General features: G+C 37.1%; 1 non-coding gene across 1 annotated transcript; it reads right to left on the bottom strand.

Moving 5' to 3' along the window:
• Positions 1-8620: 8620 nt before the first annotated feature.
• On the bottom strand, positions 8621-8730 carry LOC117081800. The gene has a single exon (XR_004436284.1). It is a non-coding gene; the product is annotated as a U6 spliceosomal RNA (small nuclear RNA).
• Positions 8731-20937: the final 12207 nt, after the last annotated feature.

Raw genomic sequence — 20937 nt, 5'->3', positions numbered from 1 at the left:
CTCCAGTATGGGTGACAGAGAGATGCTCTGTCTCGAAACCAAAAAAAAAGAAAGAAAGAAAAAGAAAAACTTTCATGAGACAACAGATAGCCTCACTTGTTGCAATACAGTGTGGCAGAGCAGATTAACAGTCCTTATATACACAGGTATTTGGGGATATACAGGATATTACCACTGTCTTGGTTGAAGTGAGAAATTAAATTTGCTGAAGACAACTGCACCCTTCTTTTCATCTCAAGATTTGCATACATATTCTTGTGTCCTTAAAATACAGTCCTATGAAGTTGTGCATATTTTCTAAACACTGCATTTCTTAATTTCTTTATCTGCAAATAATTAATGCTTTTAAATTTTTTGACTCATGAACCTCTTTGAGAACTTGATAAACTCAGCAATGATAATTCTCAAATATGAATATGTACATATGTAAAAACATGCAAAATTTTAATAGGTTCACAAACTCCCAAAAATCGATTAATTTGCTGGTTATGATTTCAGATTAAAAAATTCTGCTACTGGAAGATGACTGAGTTTGCTCAGGTGCTAATATGCTGTAATAAGAGAGGGGTAATAAGTATTTAAAACTAACCATGTTTAAAGTTGAATTCCTAATCTTCAGTTCCAAAAATTGATGTGTTCATTTCCTGTATTGGTTAATAAGATTCCACTCTTCCAGCATCTGAAGTCAAAAATTTGGAATCAGTCTACCCTGTTTCTTTCTTATCTACTTTTCCATCTTTCAGAAAGTTGTGATTTTCCTACCTTCAAAGTGTATCCTGAATCTGACCACTTCTCCCTACCTCCACTGCTACCACTCTTGTTCAAACCACTATGATCTACTGTCAAGAATATTGCCATCACCTTCTAACTCATCTACACCCTTGTTCCCTATGGCATATTTTCAATGCATCAGCCAGAGTAGGCCATTAAACACATAAATAACTTGCTTCTGTTTTAAAAACCCTGTAAAGGCTCCCAATTTATTCGAAGTTAAAACCCATAATCTGTCTCTCCCTTACCTAAAGAACCTCATCTCCTAACAGTCACCTCACTGACCTCCTCCTTCCTTCTGCCCCAGTCTTGATGGCTTTCTCACTTTTTCTCAAATGTGCCGTCTCTGTCCCAGCATCAAAGATTTTTGACTGTCTGTTCCCTCTGCCTGGAACACTATTCTCCAGATGATAGCATGGCCCACTCATTCATCTTCTTTAAGTTCCTTTCAAATGTCATTTTCTGACAAAGGTACATGCTAACCACTCCTTTTAAATTCCATGTCCCTTTCCCTCCAACAATCTTTATCCTTATTACTCTACTTCGATTCTACTGTGTTATCTCCCTCATCTATTGTCATCCTCTAACTCCTGTTTATTAAATCTATTGCCTACTTCTCCTCACAAGAATGCAACATCTATAGGGCAAAATATTTCTCTGTCTTGTTTATTGCTATATCCCAGCATGAGGAACAGCTCCTATTAATGAATTGACACTCAGTAAATATTTCTAGAGTGAGTAATTGGTTAATTACCATCATATCTTGAAGCTGGTTTAACAAAGTACTATGTATCTCTTTTTTTTTTTTTTCTTTGAGATAGAGTCTCACACTGTCACTCAGGCTGGAGTGCAGTGGCACGGTCTCCGCTCACTGCAACCTCCACCTCCCAAGTTCAAGTGATTCTCCTGCCTCAGTCTCCCAAATAGCTGGGATTACAGACAGCCACCACCATGCCTAGCTAATGTTTTGTATTTTTAGTAGAGACAGGGTTTCACTATGTTGGCCAGGCTGGTCTTGAACTCCTCACCTCGTCATCTGCCCTCCTTGGCCTCCCAAAATGCTAAGATCATAGGCTTGAACCACGTGCCCGGCCACTACTGTCTATTTCTAACCTGGTTCAAAATATTCAGAACAAGATCTATCCTCAAGTGGACTTTCCCAGCACAGTGTACTGTATCAAGATAAGAAAGAAGAGTAAATGAAAGAGAAGGCTCACTTCCAAGACCTCAAGTCCATCTTGAATTTGAACCAAGTTACCAAATATCTGTGAATGTGAAATAAAAGGCACAGAAAATGTCTGAGCCAATCGTGCTAAAGAATCTCCTGTAGAATGGCCTATCAAGATGCATCTTCCCCTGCAACAGCCCAGGTCTCTGCTCCCTTCACTGGAGCAAGAAAAATTCTTTGGTAGGAATGTGCCTTCCTGGCATCTGAAAATTACTACCAAGAAGTGAAAATGCCACACACTAGTAGTTTAGAGTAGCACAATCACTGGAGTCAGAAAAGCAAGTCACATTTTTTTTGCCCTCTTGATTTCTTCACTGTGTAAGTGAATATATGATGGTCCAGCATAGATATAAGACTGAGTTTCAAATTCTAGGTGAGAGCAGGATGTATCACTGAATGGAATTTGATGTACTAGGGAGTCTGCACGTGCACCTGTGAGCATGTGTGGCACAGCAGTAAATCCTTTGACAGCCATGCCAGATTCTGTATCCCCCTTCTGATTTGCAGCTGAAGTCAGAGAGAGGCCAGACTTCCTAGTTGCCCCGGATCCTAGGTGCTTACCCTTGGTTTGGAAGACCAGCTCTTGGAAGTGACACTTTTCCCTCTCTTCTGGTGTGTAATGTGTCTTTGTTGCACTCAATGTATGTATTTCCTCAACAGCCCTTTGAGACACCTCCCTCACAGCAGCACAGAAATCCGTACCTCTGTCTCCAAAGACTCAATTAGAGTTCATCTGGAGTTTGGGGACGTTAAATAAATTAGGATATGATGAAATGAGTAGTATGTCATTAAAAGTTGACTCTCTTAATGGATCTAACTCAGAATTCTGTTATAGTTGGTGTATCTTATAATTGAATTTTTCCAAATTGTACTAATTAGACTTTTCTAGAAAGTATCATGTGGTCTATATTTTTTTCTGTGTGATACGCTCTTTTCTCTGTCCAGGCTATTCGCCCTTGTCTCCTCCACTGGAAATCTACTACCTATCCCTGGGGTATGGTCTGAATTGTGTCTTGGAAATGCATTTGTTGAAGCCCTAACTTATACAGTACCTTAGAATCTGACTATATTTGAAGATGAGACCGTTAAAGAAGTGATTAAGTTAATATGAGGCAGTTAGAATAGGCTCAATCCAATCTGACTGGTGTCTTTATAAAAAGGAAAGGTGAGCATACACAGAGACCAGGGTTATAAGTGAATGGAAAGAAAACCACATGTGAACACAGCAAGAGTGTCATCTGAGAGCCAAGGAGAGAGCTCTCAGAAGAACCTAATCCTGCCAGCACCTTCAGCTTGGACTTTTAGCTCTCAGAACAATGGGAGAGTAAGTTTCTGTTGCATAAGCCACCCAGGCTGCACTATTTTGTTATAGCAACACTTGCAAACTAATACATTCACTAGGGCCTTTTTATGCTGGAAAATCCTCATGTTTTATTTGTAAAAAGACTACTATAACTAGGAAATTTGATATATCACAGTGAAATAGTCTCTAATTTTTAATTAATTTATAACATAACACTAAAAAACAACATACAAAAATTAGTACATTCTTGACCGTTAACAGTCACTGTTTTTTTGGTGAAGATTTTCACTCTAAATCTTCCCTTGGATATAAAGTTTTCTGAAATCTCTCTCTGGCCCTACTTCTCGATCTGTTTCTGTGTCCTACCTACATCTCTCTTTCTGCCTATCTCATGTAACTGCTGCACTTCTGTCCTTAATTCTTTCATTATTGAGGAAAATACTCTTATTGAAAGTGCACAGTGATTCTAAGTATTGATATTTGTTCTCTATTTTGTCTATTGCTAAGGAAATCTGTCATCTTTGTATCGTGCAAGCTCAAAAATGAGAACCAGAAAGGAAAAAATCAAACTTGTTTCTAGGAGAATTTTACAGTAGATACTCTTCTCTTTTGTTTTTGTTCTTTCATTTTTGTTTTTTAATTTTAATTTCCAGGATACATGTGCAGGATGTGCAGGATGTGCAGGTTTGTTACATAGGCAAACATGTGCCATGGTGGTTTGCTGCACCTATCAACCCATCACTGAGCTATACATATACACCATGGAATACTATGCAGCCATAAAAAGGAATGAGATCATGTCCTTTGCAGGGACATGGATGAAGCTGGAAGCCATCATCCTCAGCAAACTAATGCAGGAATAGAAAACCAAACATCACATGTTCTCACTAATAAGTGGGAGCTGAACAATGAGAATCCGTGGACACAGAGAGGGGAACAACACACACTGGGGCCTGTCAGGGTAGGGCAGTGAGGGGAGCACATCAGGACAAATAGCTAATTCATATAGTAGATGCCGCAACAAGAAGCTGCAACAAGATGGGCACATAACTCTGGGGACGTGGCCTGGGAATAAAGCAGGAGCTTGGAGATTGCCACATAGCGATCATAAGCCATGGCAGCCAGCAGATAGCACTCATTATACGCCAGCCCAGCAGAGAAGAACTGAGCCAGGCAGCCAGGAAAGGAGATGGTTTTGTCATCAGAACTGCAGGTCAGCAGGATGTGGGGGATGTGACAGAGGAATACCAGAGATCCAGAAGCAACAGGTTTCCTGTGAAGAAATACATGGGTGTGTGGGGCCAAGAATCAGCACAGATGAGAGAAATCAGAATGATGTTCCCTGAGAGGCTGATGACATAAATGAAGAGAAAGATGAAAAAGAGCACTCGCTGTAACCCCAAATCTTCTGCGAACTCTAAAAGGATAAACACTTTTACTTTGGTGAAATTTTTCTCATCCATTGATTTTAGGTTTCTGTGATTCCTTTCTGTGAAAATATTAATACATGTGCCATGACTTAAGATAGCCCTCACTGTATGCTTCCCCTATCATTTCCTTTCTGGAAAACTGAAAAATTCTGTTGGCTCATGAGTTTATTGCGAGCCATGTTTATGCTGAAGTTGGTATCACTCCTTTAGTATGGCTGTGAAATCAGTTGTAAGCTGCCATGAGAGATTAGTTATTAGGCACAGAACATACTGCATATCACCTGTTTTATACCTAATTTTTCCTCCTCTTTGGAAGAAGGTGAGTTGTGTATCTTCTCTTCTTGGTGGGGAAGCTTGAAAGAATGCTCTGACTTCTTTTCAGGTGTTTAAATTATTTTGTCCTTTGTCAGAGATTTGCATGAAAAAAAAATCTTATCATTCTAACCACATTTTATTATATCATTGGAAGTACATTATACTACAATTTCCTTGGAGGAAAAATTGTATTTCATTCAAATTTTTGTTCACAAAACTAAGAATACAAGTTTGCATAAAGTAGAACATATGTAATTTGAATAAAAAGAACAGATGTGATTACAAAATGGTATTTTCAAACCACAGCTACCTTCATGACCCTAAAATGTGCCTGGAAATGAAATAAAAGTATTAATCATTGGAAATAATTGTAGTTCCTAATTTGGGTTGAATTTCCTACAGAATTAATAGGCTTTTTAAAAAGAATGAAACTGCCTAAAATAAATTGTTTGTGAAAGTATGATAGAAGGAACAATGACTCACAAAGATATTCACTTTCTAATTCCAGGAACCTGGGAATATTACTTTATATGGGGAAAGGGTCTTTCCATATATTACTAAGTTAAGAGAATTGAGATGAGGATATTATCAGGGTGGGCACAAAATGTAATTACAAATACCCTTATAAGAGGGAGGCACAGGGAGACTTGACTCAGACAGAGAAGGAGGAGGTAGTGAATACGATCATGGGAGAAGAGGTTGGAGTAATGCAACCACAAGCCAAGGAGTGCCAGCAGCCACAAGTAGCTGAAATAGAAAAGGAGTGGATTCTCCACTAGAACATCTGGATGGAGCATGGCCCTGCCGACATCTTAATTTTGGCCCAGTGGTACTGACTTCAAACTTCTGAACTACAGAACTATAGAAAACAGATTTTTGTTGTTCGAAGCCAGGAAGTTTGTGGCTATTTGTTACAGCAGTAATAGGAAACTAAATAGAAAGTTATGGAAACAACCTCAGAGTCCTCTTTCCCTCAAAGGTAGGAGCTGGAGAGAAATGTTGCCAGTCATGAGGGACGCAACATCACTTAAACGGTCCCTATTACCACCTACCACAAAGAAGGGTGACATTTTGATTGCCAGTGTTCTGGGTTGGCAAGGGATGTTAATTTCTACAAGCAGATCCAAGGCTTTACACATCTCCATTTCTAGAAAAAGAAAACATGGCCGGGTGCGGTGGCTCAAGCCTGTAATCCCAGCACTTTGGGAGGCCGAGACGGGCAGATCACGAGGTCAGGAGATCGAGACCATCCTGGCGAACATGGTGAAACCCCGTCTCTACTAAAAAAATACAAAAAACTAGCCGGGCGTGGTGGCAGCACCTGTAGTCCCAGCTACTCGGGAGGCTGAGGCAGGAGAATGACGTGAACCTGGGAGGCAGAGCTTGCAGTGAGCTGAGATCTGGCCACTGCACTCCAGCCTGGGCGACAGAGGGAGACTCCGTCTCAAAAAAAAAAAAAAAAAAGAAAGAAAGAAAACACAACCACCTACTCTTGGCTATTTTGCTAAGACATGGACTTAACAATGAGCTAGAAAAATAAAAATTAAAAAGTATTTTCTTGGAACTGTACTTACATGATGAAAGACAATTTCCTTTCACTAGGCTTTTAAGAATCTATTTTTTATTTAAACAAATATCAATGCTATATTTATTGTCAAAGCACAAATTCTTCATAATAAAGAGAATTGGATTAAATAATATTTGGGTTGTCTTTGTGTATCAAGGAGGTCAAGTTCTAAGGTTGTTTTTAACAAAGCGCATTCCTGGAAACAGCTTAGTGCCAAGAATCAGGAGACCTGGATTCTGAATTTAGTGGGCTGCAGCCAATATTGAAGAAATTGAACACCTCCAGAACTCTTTTTTTCTTACCTGCCTTTCTTAGTTCAACAGGACTTTATGACATTACAGATGTGAGAAAGCACTTTGAAAATTAGAAGTTAAACCTATGCATTGCATTCCCTAAACTATGTGATTTGTTCATCTCAGCGATCCATCCCTCAGATATATTTGCTTTACCTCCCAAGGATCTCCAGTTACGCTCATGCTATGATTGCCTAGATTTTCGTGGTTCTTTTGCAGAAACTACACTTTCTGTGGCTTTTAGAAAAAGTGGGTAATCCGTTTCTGGATCTGTTTTCAAAATTCTAATTAAGAATGAAAATTGTAAGAGACATTTCTTCTCTAGCCTCTCATTTTCATCTACAGTTATTAATGTATAAAATAAACATAAGTATAAATGTATGGACATATTAATACATAATTCAATTATTTTACAAATAAAAATGGTTGAAGGTGGCTTAGTGTGACACATAAGACACATTAAGCCATCTTCCATATTTACACAGGTAAATAAATTGAGAAGACGCAAACAGAAAAAAACAGAACTAAACATAAAATTCAGGCAGGGATAAAACCTATTGCATGCCAACATGTCCTATTCACTGCTCTGTGCAGACCACAGATTTGACTCAAAATTTCTCATAGTTCATATAAACAATTAGTAGTATCCAAAGACAAGCACTTCTGTATATCAGATAACTCATGGGATAGAAGTTCCTTTAGAGAGGTGAACAAACTATATATATATATATCAATATACTCATTGATGTACAAATAAACAAACTATATATATATATCAATATACTCGTCTGATGTACAGATAAACAAACTATATACATAAAATATATGTAATATAAAATATATGTAATATATAATATATACGTGTAAGACATAATATATGTTATATATAATATATGTAATATATATATAATATTTGATGAATAAATCTGAAGTGTCCTCAAATGTCTTTTATTCAGACTTTATTTTCTCTTTCAGTGAAGTGCTTTACTTCCAATTATGTGATCAATTTTGGAATAAGTGCGATGTGGTGCTGAGAAGAATGTATATTCTGTTGATTTGGGGTGGAGAGTTCTGTAGATGTCTATTAGGTCCGCTTGGTGCAGAGTTGAGTTCAATTCCTGGATATCCTTGTTAACTTTCTGTCTCGTTGATCTGTCTAATGTTGACAGTGGGGTGTTGAAGTCTCCCATTATTATTGTATGGGAGTCTAAGTCTCTTTGTAAGTCTCAAAGGACTTGCTTTATGAATCTGGGTGCTCCTGTATTGGGTGCATATATATTTAGGAGAGTTAGCTCTTCCTGTTGAATTGATCCCTTTACCATTATGTAATGGCCTTCTTTGTCTCTTTTAATCTTTGATGGTTTAAAGTCTGTTTTATCAGAGACTAGGACTGCAACCCTTGCTTTTTTTTGTTTTCTATTTGCTTGGTAGATCTTCCTCCATCCCTTTATTTTGCGCCTATGTGTGTCTCTGCATGTGAGATGGGTCTCCTGAATACCGCAAACTGACGGGTCTTGACTCTTTATCCAGTTTGCCAGTCTGTGTCTTTTAATTGGACCATTTAATCCATTTACATTTAAGGTTAATATTGTTATGTGTGAACTTGATCCTGTCATTGTGACATTTGCTGGTTATTTTGCTCATTAGTTGATGCAGTTTCTTCCTAGCCTCGATGGTCTTTACATTTTGGCATGTTGTTGCAATGGCTGGTACAAAAATATGGAACGCTTCACAAATTTGCGTATCATCCTTGCACAGGGGCGATGCTAATAATCTTCTCTGTATTGTTCCAATTTTAGTATATGTGCTGCTGAAGCAAGCACGAGTTGCTCCTTCTTTAATAACGACGAAAATAAATTATTTAAAAGTTCTCAACTTACATTCTAATGGGCTCCCTCTACTTCAACAACAAAAGGAACTAAGCCCTGTCTCAAGTTTCATCCCTCCCCTTCACATAGCTACCTTGACATAGAGAACGGGTCAGAATTTACTTTAGCCATTTAATTTTATTCTTTATCTTATTCCAAATAAATGTGGAAGACATCAGTATAAAACATAATCAAGTTGCATGATTTTTTTCTTGCTGTGGTTATTGAAGGCACTCTGTCCCCAGAGTGTGCCATATCTTGGGAATGAGGCTGCTTAAGGGAAAGTGGAATTAATGTTGTTTCCTATTCTAAATAAGTCCAGTGAGAGCTGTTTCTTGATAATTTTGTGTTTTGTTTCTAACAGGATATAGTGGCTCCAGTTCTCTCTAGTTCCATGCTAAGCAAGGAAACTCCATTTACAAGGTATCTTTTTAAAATTGCCATAGCACAGGAGAGGGAGGGCCACCAGAGGACCTCAGTTATCTCTGTCCCTCATTATTCTATCAGTTATCTCTGTCCCTCATTATTCTATGAGAGTATTTGTATTTTCTAATTGTTTTGAAATTGTATTTACTGATTTAAATAAGAATCAATATTAATATTTTAATTCTTCCTACGTTACATATCACATAATTATTTTAAATTTCTTTATGTATATCTATGCTGAATAATCTTTAGAATCTATATTTCTAAGTTTTTGTAAAAATGTATTTTCTGTAGCCACAAAGACAATTTCTAGATAACGCTTTTCTAGCCATAACAGGATAATTACTCGTGATTAAAGTTAAGATGTTAAACTTACAAAACAAATCCATATGTCAAAGAAAAGACAGATGATTGGCTTTATTTTCAATGTATATGTCTGTGCTTTTAAAAAGTATTTTCTTCCTTTATCTGAATGATTTACTGGTTGTATTAGTTGGTTTTCACACTGCTGATAAAGACATACCCGAGACTGGGTGATTTATAAAGAAAAAGAGGTTTAATGGACTCACAGTTCCACGTGACTGGGGAGGCCTCACAATTATGGTAGAAGACAAAAAGCTACATGGTAGCAGGCAAAAGAGCAAATGAGAGACAAGTGAAAAGGAAAATGCCTTATAAAACCATCAGATCTTGCAAGACTTATTCTCTACCATGAGAACCGTATGGGGGAAATTGCCCCATGATCCAATGACCTCCCACTGGGTCTCTCCTACAACATCTGGGAATTATGGGAGCTACAATTCAATATCAGATTTGGGTGGGGACATAGCCAAACCATATCACTGGGCAAGAAACAGCTGGCAAAAGAAGGAAAGGTACAAACCATGCCAGGTCTTACCACAGAATATTCACCTTATGCCATCAAAGATTTGCACATTTTTAGTTGAAAGTGAGGGTAACATTTTTTTAAAAGTTATGTTATTAGTTTTTTATACTTGTATCAGATTGATTCTGAAAACTGTGTTGCAAATTCACGCAATCAATAGCTAAAGCAAAAATGCTTTACATAGGCAGGGCGCGGTGGCTCAAGCCTGTAATCCCAGCACTTTGGGAGGCTGAGACGGGTGGATCACGAGGTCAGGAGATGGAGACCATCCGGGCTAACACGGTGAAACCCCGTCTCTACTAAAAAATACAAAAAACTAGCCGGGCAAGGTGGCAGGTGCCTGTAGTCCCAGCTACTCGGGAGGCTGAGGCAGGAGAATGGCGTGAACCCGGGAGGCGGAGCTTGCAGTGAGCTGAGATCCGGCCACTGCGCTCCAGCCTGGGTGACAGAGCAAGACTCTGTCTCAAAAAAAAAAAAAAAAAAAAAGAAAAGAAAAAAGAAAAAAGAAATGCTTTACACAATAGCAGATTTTATATTTTACCATCAGCATTATATTTGAGAATCAATAAGATAAAACAAGCAGAAAGTAATGTGAGCAGACAAATTGACAATATGCCTGCTAAGATGGAGATAACACTAATTCAAAAGATTATTATATCAAAATTGCTTCCTTACAGTGCTTGAGGAATCTATAGACATTAATAACAGAGAAGAGTTAATAGCTCTAGTTACACTCTCTGAAGGTAAAGGCTTGAGCTGCAAATATGTCCCAAACAAACTAATGAAGAGAAATCATTCATAATGCTAAATAAGTATGTGATATGCCTATCCCCTTGATATCACAGCATTACAAAGTATTGCTTTTCCTCACTCCATTGGAAGTAGGCACAGCCATAAAATTTCCTTTGATCATTGCAATTCGAACAGAAGAGGCATGTGTTACTCTTGGGAACATGCAAAGAAGAGCCCCTGTACTCTCTTTCCTCCCAAACTGAGGAGGAAAGTTCCAGATGGTGGAGTGTACAACTACCTGAAGAGTTTGCGCACGGAATACACCAACATGAAATGAGAAAGTACTTCACAGAAGAAAATAAATGTATTTCTTAATTAGCTAAAGGCTCAGAAATTGGAAGATGGTTGGTCATTACAGAATAACCTAGAATATTCCAACAGATAACAGGTATTTTGAAAATGTTATGGAAACAGTATCTAAATCTGAACTCACTGAAAACGCTTCACCTCAAGAGTCCATTTTGAAAATACTGAGATTAAAGAAAGGTATACCTTTCATTATATGAAAGCTCTGGTTTTTAAACATTTGCCCATATTTGATTATAGATTCCATGCAAGTGTAAAGAGGAACTAGGATGCTGACTTTAAGCATTCCTCATTGAAGTGGCCCAGTGAGTCACTCTACCGTGAAAACTAAAATGTACAATCTTCATTCAGATACCCATTCTTTCTAAACAGTCTTAGGTTGCCCCAATATTAAATACAAGCTGACAATTAAGAAGCACTAGATTCCCGGGCAAGATGGAAGAATAGGAACAGCTCTGGTCTGCAGCTCCCAGCAAGACCACTGCAGAAGGCAGGCGATTTCTGCATTTCCAACTGAAGTACCTGGCTCGTCTCACTGGGACTGGTTAGACAGTGGGTGCAGCCCGGGGAGGGAGGTCAGAAACAGCATGGGGTGTCGTCTCACCTGGGAAGTGAAAGGGGTTGGGGAACTCCCTCCCCTAGCCAGGAAAGCTGTGAGCATTTCAGTAAAGAACAAAAAGAGCTTGGGAACCAAGCAGAATTTAATTTGACATCTGTGTCTGCCATTTCCTCCCATGTAGCTTCAGGAAAGTCACTCCACTCCTATGAACCTCAGGATTTCTTATCTCTGGGATGAGAATAATTACCACTTTACAGAGTTTTTTTTTAACAAAATAATTTTTAAAGGGCTTACATCACCTGTTGCTAAAAGGTTTTATATTATTTGCTCTTAAAGAGTGTTGCAGTAGCCCAATTAACATTAGCATTTTACAGTTACCATTATTATTAATATGTAAGTACCACCCCATGAAAAGGAAGGAGATCACTTTTTAGATATTTTTAAATTATTGAATAATTAGAGTAAAATACAAATACGTTACTACAGGAACATATAAATAAACACTTGCCAAACATTCTAGTCTGTAGTTGATATTAAAAGGTGGAAGTAGTAATTTTAAAAATATACATATTTTACTCACTTTCATTTATTTGAGAAGTAGCAAATGACAGACTAGAAAGTATTTTCAGCTAATGTTATGCCTTTTTATTTATGATCATTATAATGATATAAGGAGCTATTAAGAATGTTCAATGATGGGGTCAAAAGCTCTTAACTATGTGTTTCTAGAAAAGATACGCCATACTTCTGTTACATATCATAGGGAAATTATTTTCTTCTTTTATGTTTTAGTTTCACAAATCAAAAGATAACGAATGTCAAAGTATATCAGCGATTTTAAAGATTGATGTGCCATTAACTTGGAGAATCTAATGAAAACTCCGGTCCTTTCCTGTGGAATAAATGTGCATAGACATTAACACACAAACTTTGGACTTCACGGCCCTCCAAAATTCCAAGCCTAACATCTTAGCGGTGCTTTCAGTTAATAAACGAAACATGAGACAATTTTGTTATCTTAATTGGTAAGTTGATGCTGCCATCTAGTGGCAATGCTTCACAACTTAAGAAGAAACCACAACCGTGTTATTTCGCTAGGAACGCTGTTTACCTTTAAATGTATTCTGTATTCGCTGAGGCCATGTTAACAAGAGTTGACTTAGGAGTTAAAGATATACAATATATTTCTTAGTGAAATATTTTGTATAAACTTAGAGTAATTTTTAATTAAAATTTAGTTTTGAAAAAGATCATCCTTGTACAAATCTGGTAATTTCTCAGGAAAAAAGTTCTATAGAAAGTTGTGTCACTGGAGTTACTCAGTTGAATCCGTTATTTCTTCCCCTTCACAATTTCTTACCTAATATTACTAAAAGGAAGGGGAAAAGGATGTTTCATGAAGAATATGAAATTTTATATTTCATGAGTACCGAAAGCAGACATTATAAAAGCAAAATTTAATCCTCACGCTGGGAAATTGAACTAAAATTTGAAACTAGGTTTTGAAAACTCAGGATGTAAGTTCATTTTGAGGAAATCTTTACTAACAGAGAAATTGGAGAAAGACGAATCAACATTAATAGCTAATCCTTCCTTGCATTTCTTTCCAAATGGATCTGAAGAAAATAAAAGCCTGTTATGCTCAGTTGGGTCTAACAACCTTTTATTGAATAACTGCTCTGTGCCAGACACTGTACAAGTCTCTCATGACAAACAAGTAGTAGTTCCTCAGGACATAAGATTAGGAAGAATTCTTCTATTTCTAGGTAAATAAAACTGTGTTTTAATCAGGAGCAGATAATGTCCCATGCCTTTCTAATAGCCATAAAGATGACCATATGAATATCAATAATAATAAGAAAAAGAATATCAATAATAACAATAATAGAAACATCAGCCAATACTTCTGAGTACTCACCTGCAACATTTTATTTAATTTTGATAGTAATACAATGCCTTAGATAATGTTATCCCCATTTTATAGCTAAGAATACAAAAAATTTTCTGTAAATTTTGTGTAATTTTGGATACTGATTTTATTTTGAATTTTGCAATATGTAGCCTCACTTATATAACCTTAACATAGTTATGCCATTCATATTTAAATTTATATGTAATATAATATAATGTAATACAATATATTAGGTTCTCCAGAGAGACAGAACCTATCAGAGATAGATAGATGTAGACACAGACAGAGATATAGACGCATAAGAGGGGATTTATGAGGGGAATTGGTTCATGATTATGGAGGTTAAGTCCCAGACAGATAATCCGCAAACTAGAGGCCTTAGGATGCCAGTCGCATGGAACCTGGGACCACTGGTGCAAGTCCTGGAGTCTAAAAGCTGGAGAGCCTGAAGTTGTGATGTCCAAGGACAAGAAAAGAAGAATGTCCCAACACTATGAGAGAGAGACAAAAATAGAAATTGCCTTTCTTCGATCTTTTTGTTTCATCCAGGCCCCAAGATGATTGGGTGGTGCCTGCCTCCATTGAGGGAGGGACGGTTTTCCCAGCTCAGTCTACCTACTCACACGCCAATCTCTTCCGCAAACGCCCTCTCAGACACTCCCAGATATCATTCTTTTTTTTTTTTTTTTTTTTTTTTTGAGACGGAGTCTCGCTCTGTCGCCCAGGCTGGAGTGCAGTGGCCGGATCTCAGCTCACTGCAAGCTCCGTCTCCGGGTTCACGCCATTCTCCTGCCTCAGCCTCCCGAGTAGCTGGGACTACAGGCGCCCGCCACCTCGCCCGGCTAGTTTTTTGTATTTTTTAGTAGAGACGGGGTTTCACCGTGTTAGCCAGGATGGTCTCCATCTCCTGACCTCGTGATCCGCCCGTCTCGGCCTCCCAAAGTGCTGGGATTACAGGCTTGAGCCACCGCGCCCGGCCATACCCAGAAATCATTCTTTACCAGCTTTCTAGGCATCCCTTAATCCAACCAACGTGACACCTACAATTGACCATCACACCCTCGCTCTCTTTCTCTCTCTCACACACTCACACCATGCACACACATCCCTGAATCTAACGTGTTAAAAATAATCTTTTCCTCTCTCTTTCTTCAAAACATCTTTAAATTTTTTCCTTTCTTTCCTCAAAGTTCCATTTTAAATATGTTTGTCTTCCCAATCAGATGTACCTTTTCTCTTCTTTTGGCAACAGAACCACTCTTTATTGGTTCTAAGATAACTTGTCCCTCGCACACCTGGTGTGATTGTCAACCATGAGGCCCTAAATCTTCAAAACCACAAAGGTAAGGCCCTGATCCAGGATAATAAGTCAGTTGGAGGACACCAGTACTCTGGACACAGCTACCAGGTAAGTTAAAAAAAAAAAAAAAATGGGTCAATCAAAGACAGTTTTTATTTCTTTTGCATGGTGTCAAATAGTGACAGAAAAGAAATGAGTAGAAAACTTCTCCCAATTACATTGTCCCAATTTTATTTTCCTTTAATGCACTAAAACTTAAAAGCCAAACCAATAGTCAACCAAAGGTGTTATGTGGATGTTCTTTCCCTACTTACCCCCAAAAGAGGGATTTGATCCAATCAGATTAGGTTTGCCTACATGTGATAGGAAATTTAAAATAGCAGTAACTTAAACAAGTGGTTTAAACTTTATTTTTCCTTCTCATAAAATGAGTAAGTAAGTAGCCAATGTAGGGCAGATATGGCTGCTATACAGTGTCAGGAGCCCAAATGTTTCCCCATGGTAGAAAATGACTGCCATTGAATCTACATTTAGGTCACAAAAAGGAGACAGGTGACAGGAAGAATGCTAACCTGAACATCTAAGGAGACTTCCCAGCATAACCTCACAAATTTTCCTCTTACATTTCAGTACTTTGTCACATGGCAACAGTCACCTACAAAGGAGACTGGAAAATGTAGTGTTCTATCTTGGTTGCAATGTGCCCAGCTAAAAATGGGGCTTCCATTGAACAAAAGGAGAATGAAAGATGGAATTCCTCTTTAGTAGTATTTGCTACAGAGGTAAATGTAATTTATTTGGCTTCTTTTCTTCTTAGCCATTTTTTCCCCTTAGATGATCTTCCTATCGTGATGGCATTTGTATAATAGCTAAAAGCACAAGTTTTGCTGTCTGAGGACCTGAGTTAGAATCCCAGCCCCACTATAAATAAACTGTATGATCCTGTCACCATCATGAGATATATTTGATCCTTCTTTTTTTGTAGAGTAATGATTCCTAGCTCTTCCTTTTTTGTAATAGGGCTGATCCCTGCCTCTTCTTTATTTGTAGTAATACTAATCCCTAGCTGGTTTGCCTTTATGTGCATGCTTCTCTCCCTCCAAAGGAGAAAAGGGCTTTTTCTATCTCATTTACTGCTGTATCCTCAGGACTTGGAATAATGCCTGTTGATAATCAGGAGTCACCAGTGTTCCAGGGAAGTTTGTAAACACCTGGAGAAGACCTGACAGCACCTGATTCATTCTGAAGTTGGGGTTCTGTATGAAGAGTTATTTTAGATGCATGGGATCAGCTCTGCATCCACTTTTCTGACCAGAAACCTTCCTTAATTTCAAAGAAACAAGAAGATTCTAAAACTATTTTAAAATTTTATCTATTATATTTCTTTTTCAATTTGGAAACAACAAAAAAGGGTAACACGAAAATAGGCTGTAAATTTTCTGTATTTTAATTTACTTCTAACTTTTCCATACCCAGTACCTCTGAATTTTAAAAATTTTTCTGTTTTACTCATTCACTTTCTTGCATTTCATTTCTAGTTTCTACAATAAGCTATTCCCATTTATTTTTACCTAAAAGAACTAGGAAAAAAACTAAATATCAACAAATAAAGTAATAGCTGAAACGACTTAAGAGTCAAATACACAAAGAGTCATCTGAGAATTATTACCAGGATTTGTCTCTGTGTGAAATGGTAAGAGTCTAGGGTTTTCATTTTTATTGTCACTCCTCTTTTGCTTATTTATATTTTTATATTTTCTGTAATAATGATGATTTATTTTGTTTTTAGAATACGAAAATAAAGAAAATAGGCATAAAATAAATTCAAAGGAATATAATAAGAATCCCTTTAATTTAAAAAATTATTTTTAAACAAAGTAACCTTTTATATTTTCAATTCTGTAGATAGGAATGGGAACAAATGTTTTTTTTTTTTTTCCAATAAATCACTCCTGGTCTGCACATTTACATTATTAAATATAGCTAGTGTGCTAGTAATAGTAGCTAGATGGTTCTAACATTCATTAGATTTTATCATATTCCTGGTAATGAAGATTTTTGGGAGACATATAATTGTTCTGACTCTGTAGGTAACTAAGAATTTTTATCATTTATAGAAAGATGATGAAATGGAGGTTTTTCCAAAAGTAAGTAGTAAAATAAAAGTCAGATGGAAGTATAGACAGATGCCATCCCTTAAATTTTGCAAATGGCTTAGTATTTGGGGATGATGACCAGGAAGTCTAACCAATCTGGAAGCTTTTCCTTTTATCTATTTTTTGTTCTTGATGAGAATTAAAATTTTAACTTTCTTTAAAAAAACTTCTTGGTGATCATCCTCTCCACAGCAGCTTTCATTTCTTTATTTATCAAGCTGTAGATGAGAGGATTCAACATGGGGATGTTGTATAGAACACCGACACTATTTTATTGAGGTCCAGAGAAAATGTTGCACCTGGTCTAATGTAGATAAAGAAGAGAGTCCCATAACAGATGGAAACAGCTGTTAAGTGGGAAGAGCAGATGGAAAGGGTTTTCTTCCTCCCGTCAGCAGAGCAATCCTCAGAATGGCAGTAAGGATGTAAAAATAGGAGATTATAATGGTCAGGCTACTGACAACTAGTACAGCTCCAGCCACATTGGAATTGATTTTAAAAAATCATAAATAAGTCTAACAAAGAATTTTTAAGATTTCTATGAAGAAAAATACAAATTATGGAACTTTACTGAAATAAAAGAAAAAACAACAAAATAAGCCAGAAAAACATAATATTTTTGCTTTTTGATCTCTTCTGAATCAAATGACTTAGTCATAAAGGGTCTTTTTCTCTTGAAAAAAAAAAAATTAGCTCCCAGTGGGAAAGTAAAAACCTAACTGGCCATTCTTCACACTGGACTAACAGACTTAGATAAATCCAACTGTAGAGTCAACAGGAAACAAGATTTCTCCATGGAATATTCCGCAGCTGTAAAGTGTCCCAACAATCCTTTTCTTTGAGTGATTACTATTTTATTACTCAAAAATGATTTCCTATTCTAAAATAGTAGGCTCTCTAATTTTCTTTTAAATTATATTAGTAGATAAAACATCTTACTGTCTTCTAGAAGATCTAAGTCACCTTGACATAGCAAAGCAGTCTAGTTTCCAACACAGATACAAAACATCAAACAAGGGGCTTCAAGATGCAATATTCCACATTTATCTTAACTTTGTGATTCCCAAGGAAGAAGAACCCTCGGTCTGCTTTGTAATTTGAAACTGATGTTGACTCCTTTATAGACAACTCCACTTCGCTTTGTGTATATCAAAAATTCGCTTAGTATAAATTTTACCTAAACTCAGCCCTTCTCAATGATCCTATAAGAACTATCTTTCCTTCGTTTAATGAGACATCCATAGTTTATAAGCTGTGTGGTCTCCCTCGTGAGGGATCAGTAAAGGTGATTTGGAGGGAAAAAAGCTTGCTCCTGGTTTTCTTAGGCTATTTGGGTTAAGATACTCACCAAATTATTTTACAAATTTAATGTAGCTCCAACCAAAATCTAAACATACTTTAATAAAGCAATTTGATTTTAAGATGCGTAAAAAAAGAAAAATGTTCGACAATAGCCAACGCAATTTTGAAAAAGTAAACCATACACAGGGGATGTGTTATGCCAGGTATCTGCAGAGATTATAAACCTACCATAATTATAACAGAAAAGTGTTGCTCCTAGACTAGACAGAAATATGGATAGAAGAGCCAAAAGCAGATTCATGAGCATGTGCCAATTTAATACAAATGTCTATTTCAAATTGGGAAAATAATGATGAATTAAACATAAAATGTATTATAATATTTGAATGCATTTGAAAAAACAACCAATATTGAAACTCTACCCTACACTATCTAAAGTAAATAATTCTAACTATAAATATGTGATGATATAATAGAGTATTACGATTTTCTTGTAAGAATGGTCTTCTTCAATAGTACATAAAAGTCATTTAAAATTTTTTAAATGGATAAATTTTACTATAAGTTTAAGTAAATGGTTTGCCCTGACAATTCTTTAAGCTGCGTCAATTATTTACTTAAAGTCTTCCTACTTTTATGATGTAGGCTTTTATTATAAACTTCCCCTTTAGTACTGCTTTTTTCTCTACTGCATATGTTTGGTATGTAGTGTTTTCATTCTAACTGTTTCCTTTTAAAAAAACAAATTCTTCTTAACTTCTTCATTGGCCCAATGGTAATTCAGAAGCATATTGTTTAATTTTCATATGTTTGCATAGTTCCCAAAATTCCTCTTGTACTGATTTCTAGTTTTATTCTATTGTGGTCAGAAAAATATGTGTGATATTATTTCAATTTTTTTTTAATTTTTTGAGACTTTTTAATTTTTGTGGCCTAATCAATGGTCTATAAGGAACTCAAACAACTTTTTAGCAAGTAATCATAAGAATAATCATATTTGAAAATGGGCAAAAGCTCTATATAGATATCTCTCAAAAGAAGATATACAAATGGCAAATAGTTGTATGAAAAAAAACTGCTCAACATCACTAATCATCAGAGAAATGCAAACCAAAACTGCAATGAGGTATCCCCTCACTCCGGTTAAAATGTCATGCAATAATGTGTGCTGGTGAGGATCTGGAGAAAGGGGAACCCTCATACTCTTTTGGTAGGAATGTAAATTAGTACAGCTACTATGGAAAACAGCATAGAGGTTCCTCAAAAAAACACAACTAGAACTACCATGTGATTCAGCAATTCCACTGCTGGGTACATACCCAAAAGTAAAGATATTTGTATGTCAAAGAGCTGTCTGCACTCCCATGTTTATTGCAGCACTAGTCATAATAGCCAAGAGATGGAATCAACCTAAGTGTTCATAAGCAGATGAATGAAGAAAATGTAGTACATACACACAACAAAATATTACTCAGCCGTAAACAGAATGAAATCCTGTCATTTGCAGCAACACGGAGGTAACTGGAGGACATCGTGTTAAGTGAAATGAGCCAAGCACAGAAAGTCAAACATCAATATTCTCACTCATGTGTTGGAGCTAAAAAATAAATAAATAAGTTAACACATAAAAGAAAAAAAAGTATGTAATTTTTGTGAATTAGTTAATGGCATTCACAGCAACCTGAATGAGACTGGAGACTATCATTCTAGTGCAGGAATGGAAAACCAAACATCACTATGTTCTCACTCACAAGTGGGAGCTAAGCTATGAGGATGCAAAGGCATAAGAATCAAGGGTAGGAAGTGGGTGAGGGATGAAAGACTACAAATAGGGTGCAGTGTATACTGCTCAGGTGATGGGTGCACCAAAATCTCACAAAATCACCACTAAAGAACTTTAACAAACACCACCTGTTTCCTAATAACCTGTGGGAATAAAAAAGAACATATAAAAGTGTCTGGAAGGATATACACCACATGAGCAGTCATTAGCTCTGAGAACAAAGGACCAGGAAACCCTATTTGAGTGAGTAACCAAAGCTAGCCCTACTTACAATTTTAAGATTTTGTTACAAAGAGAAAATATGGCCGGGCGCGGTGGCTCAAGCCTGTAATCCCAGCACTTTGGGAGGCCGAGACGGGCGGATCACGAGGTCAGGAGATCGAGACCATCCTGGCTAACACGGTGAAACCCCGTCTCTACTAAAAAAATACAAAAAAAAACTAGCCGGGCGCGGTGGTGGGCGCCTGTAGTCCCAGCTACTCGGGAGGCTCAGGCAGGAGAATGGCGTAAACCCGGGAGGCGGAGCTTGTAGTGAGCTGAGATCCAGCCACTGCACTCCAGCTCGGGCAATAGAGCGAGACTCCGTCTCAAAAAAAAAAAAAAAAAGAGAGAGAAAATATACAGTTGATCCTCAAACCACGCAGGAGTCAGGGGCACAAACCCTCTACGGAATTGAAAATCCATGCATAACGTTTGACTCTCGAGACACTAAACTACTGATATCCTATTGTTCACCGGAA

This window comes from Trachypithecus francoisi, unplaced genomic scaffold (assembly GCF_009764315.1).
Source record: "Trachypithecus francoisi isolate TF-2019V2 unplaced genomic scaffold, Tfra_2.0 Lachesis_group8, whole genome shotgun sequence".
Lineage (NCBI taxonomy): Eukaryota > Metazoa > Chordata > Mammalia > Primates > Cercopithecidae > Trachypithecus > Trachypithecus francoisi.
Note: the sequence above shows the minus strand (reverse complement) of the source record. Positions and strands in the feature narration are given on the sequence as shown.